This window comes from Vanellus vanellus, assembly GCF_965231255.1.
Source record: "Vanellus vanellus genome assembly, chromosome: 24".
Lineage (NCBI taxonomy): Eukaryota > Metazoa > Chordata > Aves > Charadriiformes > Charadriidae > Vanellus > Vanellus vanellus.
The window spans coordinates 1,692,665-1,701,172 of record NC_138929.1 but is presented as its reverse complement, the minus strand read 5'-3'; positions in this window follow the sequence as shown (position 1 = coordinate 1,701,172).

The following is an 8,508-nucleotide window of genomic DNA, read 5'->3' as shown; positions in this document are numbered from 1 at the left end:
AAACGATGATCGGGGGTACTCGCGGGCTGGCACTGACTATAGGAAGGCATCACCCGCAGCGTTACTACGGGGTTCCATCTGTGCCACAGTTCTGCGCAGGTACACCAAAGCACAGGCACTTTAAAACCGTAAAGTGTTAACTATGCCTCAAACAAGCGTACGGCAAACGGGTTGGAGGGAAGGGCCAGGCCAAGAGTGATGCAGCAGCCCCGACAGCCACCGCACGGAGGCTGAAGATGCAGGCACAGCAGGAGCCGTGTCCATCACAGCAAAGGGCGCAGAGCGCTGGTGAACAGGAGCCAAAAGAGAAAGTATTACAGTGCCCATATCCTTCTCACAGCTGACTGAGAGCAGTTCTTGGGGGCTTTGGGGAAAGGGGCAAACAGGGTGGGTTTTTTGTTGTTGTTGTTTGTTTTTTTAAATCCTCAAGCATGGTTTAGAGGGAGATGTGATCTTGGGTGCCACATCAGGAGGAGAGGTGACTCTGGGAAAATACTACGTTCTCCCAAGGCAATGAAGCCAGAGCTGTTTGTTGTATCCCACGCAAAGCGTTAGCATAGTGGCCAACAATGTACAAATCCGAAATGGACTTTTGGACCAGCTAAAATAACCCCACTAGCTGCAAGAGAGAAGCTTCTCTTTTCTAAGGAGTGCTAAGAAAAACAGACTGCAAAGCCTCACATGCTTCTTGAGGAATATCTACGTACATTTAAAAGACATGGTATTGTCTTGCCATGGTGAAAAAACAAACAAACAAACCTCCTCTACACACTTATGCCCGTGGGAGGAATGATTAGAGTGATCTGTGAACTGAGACTGCTGAGCAGCGATGCCTCATTCCGCTTAGACGCACGCCTTCAACATTTCCAAAAGCAAAGTAGGGAACAACAATAATGAGCTTTGATTTCATTAATAAAGTTTCTCTTTAACCTCTGGAACAACTAAGAGCTGATCTTCCTAAGCCACGTACCTGGTAAAAACTGCTGCCAAAATTACAGTCTGAAAAAGCTGATTCTAATCAGTTGATTAAGTGGTCTGAATCAATTCAGTCGTATGCATGCAAAGCAAATAACCCCAGCATCAGCTAGGTCACTTAAGTGGCAGAGGATCAGATTAAGAGTTAAAAAAGGAAAGTAAGACCTTGGTGGCTTACGAAGCCGTACGCAAGGCCTCGCTGACAGGCAACAGCTTCCCCAAGCAGCAAACGTGCTGCACCCGAGCATCAATCCAACCCCACCACCCAGCAAAGGAGCCATGGCAGCCTGACATGGAGAGCCAACGCGCTGCCGCCAAGGAGCGCTGTAACACACGCCGATCAGTGACAACAAACTGACAACGGAATAATGCCACCATTACAGGAGAACACTAAAAACAACGCTTTTAGAGTCAGTCACACTTAAAAGCTGTGTTTCTAAATCACAGTTTGCTTTTTAATTATCTCAAGATACTGAAGCACGACGCTGAAGTGGGACACGAACTCTCCAGTGTTCTTTCCCAAAATGTCACACAGAAGAAAAGTGTTGTTTTCCCCCCACAGACACTTTTATCACTTCCCACCAGAAGGTATCACAAGTTAACAAGTCCTAAACGGTCCACTAGACAGGCAACTACTCAGCCCGTTTTGCAGATAATTAAAATGGAAGTTTTGCCACTTCCCCAGCTGACACACATTCTGGGAAGTCTGTTCCCTCGGAGACCAGGGCAGAAGAGCATCTCCTCGAGTCGAAGGACCGTGTTCAGACCTGGTCACGAACGCCATCCAACGCCTGGCAGGTGACTGCGGAGTGCCACAGCGGGTCAGGACAGACACCGGCGAGGCTGTGAAAGCAGCTAACACATGTGCGCACTCTGGGACTGGATCATCTAATTAGATGGCTTAGCTGATCAGCCGGGAAATTAAGGAAATTCTGGAGAAAGTGCTAATGAAGGAGAAATGCAGAGGAATTATTCATAGGAAAATAAGACTATGATTTTTCTTCCCCCAGTTACAAGAACCACAGTAAAGAGGCAGAACTATCCTCTTTGCTATTACTGTCCAGGACAGAATTTCACATCTGAACCAGCACCCTCCACCCCCCTCACAAAAAAGGGTAAGAGAAATTACAGGAGCAAATCAGATAACAGCAGGAGACTTCCGAAAAGGAACCAGACTAGCAGAGAACAGGCAAGGGGCAGGAAGTATTAAAATAGAGATTCCAGAAGCAGCCAGGCAGCCTTCTCTGTCTCATCTGTATTGGCAACAAGGCTTTGTCTCAATTCAAATTCTACCGTGAGAACGCAGGCGACAGTCACTGCCTCTCGTTAGCTGCGACTGTACATCAGGGACATTCCCAGACGGCTTTGTGCAAAACACAGGGAACTTCTTGACTTGTGCCCATCACATCGCTCAGCAGGAAACCTTACCTTGATTCCAGTGCAAATCAAAGCCTTAGATTGTTTTGCTGTAGAAGGTACCCTTTGACCAGTACTGTTCTAAAGGAACACTTGTTTTTTGTCTTACTAAAAAAAAGTCCTTGGACTTAAATGTGACAGGATGTGTTCTCTGGGAGAACCTCGACTCTGGAATTCCCCCTCCACTGGAAGGCTGTGAAGTGGCAGGGTGCATCACCAGACCTCACTATTTTATCAAGCCTTCCTTCAAAACTCGGTGCTCAGATGACAGAGGCTGGGTGAAAACGGGCTGGAATTGGGACATACTGCTAAGTCACGGCAGCGTGTACAGCTAGTTAAACATACCAATGGACATTTTGACTTTCTGGCAAGTCCACACAAGAATAAAACTAGTCTGAAGAAATGCTAGAGGCTATTCTAGACTTCCAGGGTTTTGAAATTACTTCTAGGGATAAAAACTAAATGATCTAAGTTTGCTTTTCCTGACATCTCTCGTAACATCCTTTAGCATCAGGTGTTATCACGTAGAATAAGTTATTCTTGATGGTATACAGAAAATCATATCTTTCTTGTATGTAAATTTTGCAGTCTGTATAAAACACGGAATCTTCCACAAAGCATCGAGTTTGCTGCTGTGCGAAGCCACGTCCCTTGTATGGAAGGGAGAGAAGGGGGAAGAGGAGGAAATTCCTCTTACTCTTCCACCCATCGAGAGGAAGGCAGACCAGCAGTGCACTCCTCTTTTGAAACAGCCTTTTCCAGCTACAACAGAAGGGATAAATATAGGACAGACACCGTGGAAGCAGATACTAGACTTCAAAACTTGTATTACATTGGTGTAGGTTGCTATAATCCACTACGAGGCGAAAGAAGACGCGTCCTGCCAGAACACCAGAGCTGGACAAAGTTTATCACAGAGGGTGCTGCATTTCCTAGTCGCTTTACTATAAATCTCTTGCTGGTCCTCAGAGCAAGATCTACAGACAGCAGCAGAGATGGCTTTGCTGCTCTGCGCAGGTGGAGCTACGCAGTACCACAGCACACACAGGATTTGGTCATTGCTCAGTTAAGATGATTTAATATTCCTGCAAATATTGTATTGCCCAGGAAACGGGCAGAACCCGCAGAGTTTTCCAGGGGAGATGTCTGCTAACAATTACACGCTTCACACAGAAAGACATTTTATAATCTATGAGATATTTTGTACACACACACTTCAACAGCGTTGCACGTGGAAATACTTCCCCGTTCCAACAGGGAACAAAAGGGAAAACAAACAGGATCCATCTAACTGCAACTCCAGCAGCTGGTTCACCACCAACTTCACAAGCCCAAAGAAATGGCAAAACTGGGGGACTTCATCCATAAATCAATCCTTATTTTGCACACCAATTAAAACAGTAATACACCATTTACATATACTATTCAATAAAAGGGGAAATGTAACTATTTGGGTCCCAGTTCAGAACAGTGCGGTGCATTCGGCGTTGGAGAGGTGTGCCAGAGGGGGCTGGCTTGGCATGGTTTAAGAGTAGATGGCCAGAGGAGCTAGCAGCGAGGACAAGGATGATCCAGCCTTCAGTCATCTGCAGAACTCACCAGCTGCCCCTGAACTAAAGTGCTCTGTCCTGCCCTCTCCCACTCTAGCTGAAAGCCCGGGGATTATAACCCAGAAGACAAAAAACCGGGTACTTCCCAGGATGTACTTATGGGCACTGCTGTGCCTCTCTCCAGAGCACTGTCACCCAGAAGCATTCAAATCAACAAATCTATGAAAACAAATGGACAAAAGCAATCAAAAGGTACAGTTCTTGCAGCCTTACACTGAAGTCACTTAGCACAACATGCAATTGTCCATTTGTTTTAATAACTCGTCCCTTGCCCTCCCGAATATTAAGTTTTGCAAACCGGCTCCATTCACCCGGCTGCCCCGTCTATTAGCAGGGCTAATGAACAGAGTTATCTCCCGCGAGGCACTGCGCGGAGGGCAGAGTTGCCATTCAGGCATCGGTCGTGTCAGCCATTCATTACAGGGCACAGCAACCCAAACTGGGTCACCTCTATGTCATCAACACAGGATCCAGGTGACAGCACTTCGCAGCCGAGCGCGCAGTGGATGACAGCGGATAATTATGAGTGTCCCTGCAAGGAAACACCTACATACGTACCGTACTCATCACACATGCAAAGAGGGACGTGAACAACAGTTGATGCAAGCTCTGTAAGTGAAGCAACTCTTAGCAGGCATGCATTAGCCGAGTTAAAATATAAAGTAGAGTATTGTGTCATTATTGCAGCCATTCATTTAACTTTTGAGCAGCCTTGCGTGGTTACGGACCAGGCTTCAAAAGCCATACAAGCACAGGGACTTGTCTTGGTTCTCTCCTTCACTCTCCATCCTGCCCAGCATGAACTGGTGTGGTCAACACTTAGCACGTAAGTGAGGTGTCCACGCGCTGGACCGATTCAGGCGCTCTGTTCACGGAGACACTGCGCAACTGCTCCCTGTTCCATGACACAAACTGATGTCGCCGGCAAATGCCAATTCAGAAGGCGGTACAGCCAACGCCTACAGCTCCTCTCAGGAAATCCACACTCAATAGACATTTCATTATATTTGAGAGGCTTCCATCTAAGCAAAAGTTGCTGTATTAACATGGAGATCTCAGTATCAGGTTGACTAACTTATTCCACAGCAGCAAGTAAAAGCTCCTCCAGTGAGAAGAGCATTTATTCAACAGTTTCTGCAAAATTAAAAAAATCCTTGCTTCCAGAACAGTTACGCTCCTCATACTGCCGGTTCCACAGAAAGTCCCCAAACGCACGTTGGCACAAAGCTGTCTTCCCAGCCCAGAGAAACTCCCCGAGGGCTGGTAGGGACCCCGGCCCCGAGCAGGCTCTCGGCCGCGGCCGGGCTGGCAGAGGGAGGGGGCACTGCCTTCCTGTAAGTGTCACATCTGGCAATGGTTTTGATTTTATTGTCGGGGAAGGGCCAGAGGGGTGTTTCTGTGAGAAACAAAAGGTTTGTTTTTCACTTTTTTGTGTTTGGAAAAACACACTTGAGAAGTTTCTAAATGAGTTATTTCAACATTTACAGTTTACTGGAAGTAATCAGGAATATTAACGTACAGAATACAAAGCGCATTTATTTTACGTTACCCTAAATACTCAAAACTACTCCCTGTAAGCAATTTTCGAGTTACTGGCTGCATTTTTAAAAGAACAACAGTTTACTCATCTGACCCACCAAAAAAGAGACCTTCCACTGGAACAGCAGCCAGGACTTTTTTCAATAGAGTGCAGTTTAGACATACAGACACAGCAGCACGCCTTGCCTGTACGACAGCAGGCACTGAACACCACCACCGATTTTCTGATGTTTTGCTCCACAGAATGTTGCCCACCAAAGAGAGGAGGAGCAGAAAAAGGACAGAGTGGATTTGCAGTGTAACACAGGCGGTCTACAATTGCGGCGCATCTCTAAGATACACAAACGCTCCCGTACTCCAAACAGCTCTGATGCTGGAACTTGAGATCCCGAACCAACCAACATACAGTGCCACACCTCAGTACCACCAAAATCCTACTTTGTCAACAAATATGAAGGAATTTACTGGCATAAAGTTTCAAGGTTGATCACAAGGAGTCATTCACTTTCAATTTGACTGTTTGCAGAGCTTGTTTCTGCATTAAAATGTGTATTTTTATGGGCCCCAGGGAGGAAAGGAGCACCACCCCTCCTCCGTGCTCTTTCACTCAGACACACACAGAGGTGGTGTTATTCAAGACCTGTATCGTCCTGAAACTTCAGTTAACAATAGTACGTTCAGTTGGACAAGAAACATGCTACCATCAACACGAACAGGATACCAAGTAATTGTCCGTGTTCGAACTCAACGCAAGCTGGACGCCGGCGAGCCAGCTGTGCGATACAGCTGCTGCATGCATCAGCTAGGGGGGAAGTATTTACTGCACCGCCGACAAACACAGCTGGTTTTCAACCGAGACTGCATCTGGCATCAGCACGGGGAGGGGGATGGTTGGTCAGTCTTAAAAATACATAAAAATCACATGAGGCTTTACTTTAGAAGCATCAGTGCCAAAGCCAACAATTGAGCACACAGTGTTAGCCTACATGCGGACTTTGAACTCAAACATTTTTCTTCTAAGGCGGAAAATTCAAAGCTCAATGGGGAAAAAGGGACGAAGCTTATTTGGAGCTTTATGGACTCAGTGGCTACGAGGTTAGCAAAGGCACTCAAATCGGTCCCTACACCGAGCCCCAACGTTCTCCACCTTAGCGTTCACAAGAGCAAACCAGTACGGGGTCTGGCCCAGCCGGCCCCTTGAGAACGCAGACGGAAAACCCAAACCAGCCCGAGAAGCATTACCAAAGCGCAGCGCACACTGCCACGGCTGAGGACACGCTCAGGTTGAAGCACAGAGAGGGAAAGGAGGACGGACATCCATTTTCAGTACAAAAACCCACCGGCCAAACAACAGAGAGACAGCCGTACAGGTGGGCGGCAGGAAACGAAAACTATAAACATTTCCGAAAGTACAAACACAACCAATAAAGTGTTTCATGTCTTTATACTAAGCAAACTTCATGCCAAATAAACAATACAGAATTGAAAAGCATACCCTCTTAAAAAAAAAAATCTATGAAATATTAGTAAATATTATAATTAAAAATACCACAGCTTGTTTCCTTGCGTAACAGAAAGGATGTGAGACGAACTTCTTGCAGCAGCCTCACAAACACAGGAGAAGACGACAAGCACGTGCCGGGGATGAAGTCTGAGCTGTGGTTCAGACCCAGAGCTCCACCCTTGGCCCACAAGCAAACGCTGGCCAGACCCTCCACAACTGCTCACAACCCCAGGAAATTAAGCAATTAAAACCAAGACAGAAAACAGACTGCAATTATCAGGGAGTAAATAACGCATCCTACAAACTGTTTTTAAGCTTGGAAAGGTGGGGAATCAAGAGTTGCCATCATAAATTAAGGATTACACATGTAACTGGCATATTTTGTCACTTTACATCCCCACCCAATCTGTATCATCAAGACGCTTTGCAGATTAAGCTTCAGAGCTATAAAAGTGTCTTTTGCTATTCTGAGGTGAACGAAATGAAACATCTGTGCAAATTCATTCAGAGAGTTTAAATCCTGACAAGTCAGAGGCGCCCTGTGAGGTGTTCTTCAGCTACACAGCCGCAGGCTCGCATCCCAAAATCTAGTATTACTGGTAGTATTTAAACGACTATCTAATCTGCTAGGGTCCATGTGGAGGAGATGAAGGAGCCCAGTACAGAGTCCAGTACAGAGTCATTGAAATAAGACAAGGCACACGCCAAACCTAGCTCACAGCACACAACTCCAATCTAGTAAAAAAACCTCAGCATAAAACACAAAACAAACAAGAAGAGTGGAATTCACTCTGTATTTCCTTTGGAAAAACTCAGTGAAGCTTTGAAGTGACTTCCTGCAAACACTGTCAATATATACCAACACCTCGCCTCTAGTTCTGTTCATTTTGGGAAAAAAAAAAAAAAAAAAAAAAAAAAAAAAAAAAGAGATTCTACTACTGCTACAGGGCTCAAATAACCAAAATGTAAACGACGCATTGAGTAGTGGTTCAGAAGCGCTCCTTCCCCTGCACAGGATTTAAGGGGAGCCGGGGTTTGAGCAGGCTGAGCTGCTTTCCTGGAGGCAAAGAAAAAATTATGCTGCAGAGATAAGTCACACAGAAGTGACAGTGAAATACAAGGCTCTTCGGAGGACACGACACAAACCATAAAGTTGTTTACATCCCCAAGCAGTTCAGATGGGTGAATTTTCCTTCTAGCCTTTAGTTAAATAGGGACTTTTTTTTTTTTTTTAATAAAAACATCCAGTTTAATCTGTGTTAAATCTCCAAGGAAAATGGCTGGCTGTCGACAAAGCCGCCGCTGAGACAAGCTCCATGGTTAGCAGCCGTGATGCTCCAGCGTCCTCCCGCAGCATTGGTCAGTGGAACCTGCGACGGCGACGCAGCCAGACGCCCTCCTGCCACGCACCGTGCCCCCGGCACCCTCACCGTGCCCCCGGCACCCTCACCGTGCCCCCGGCAC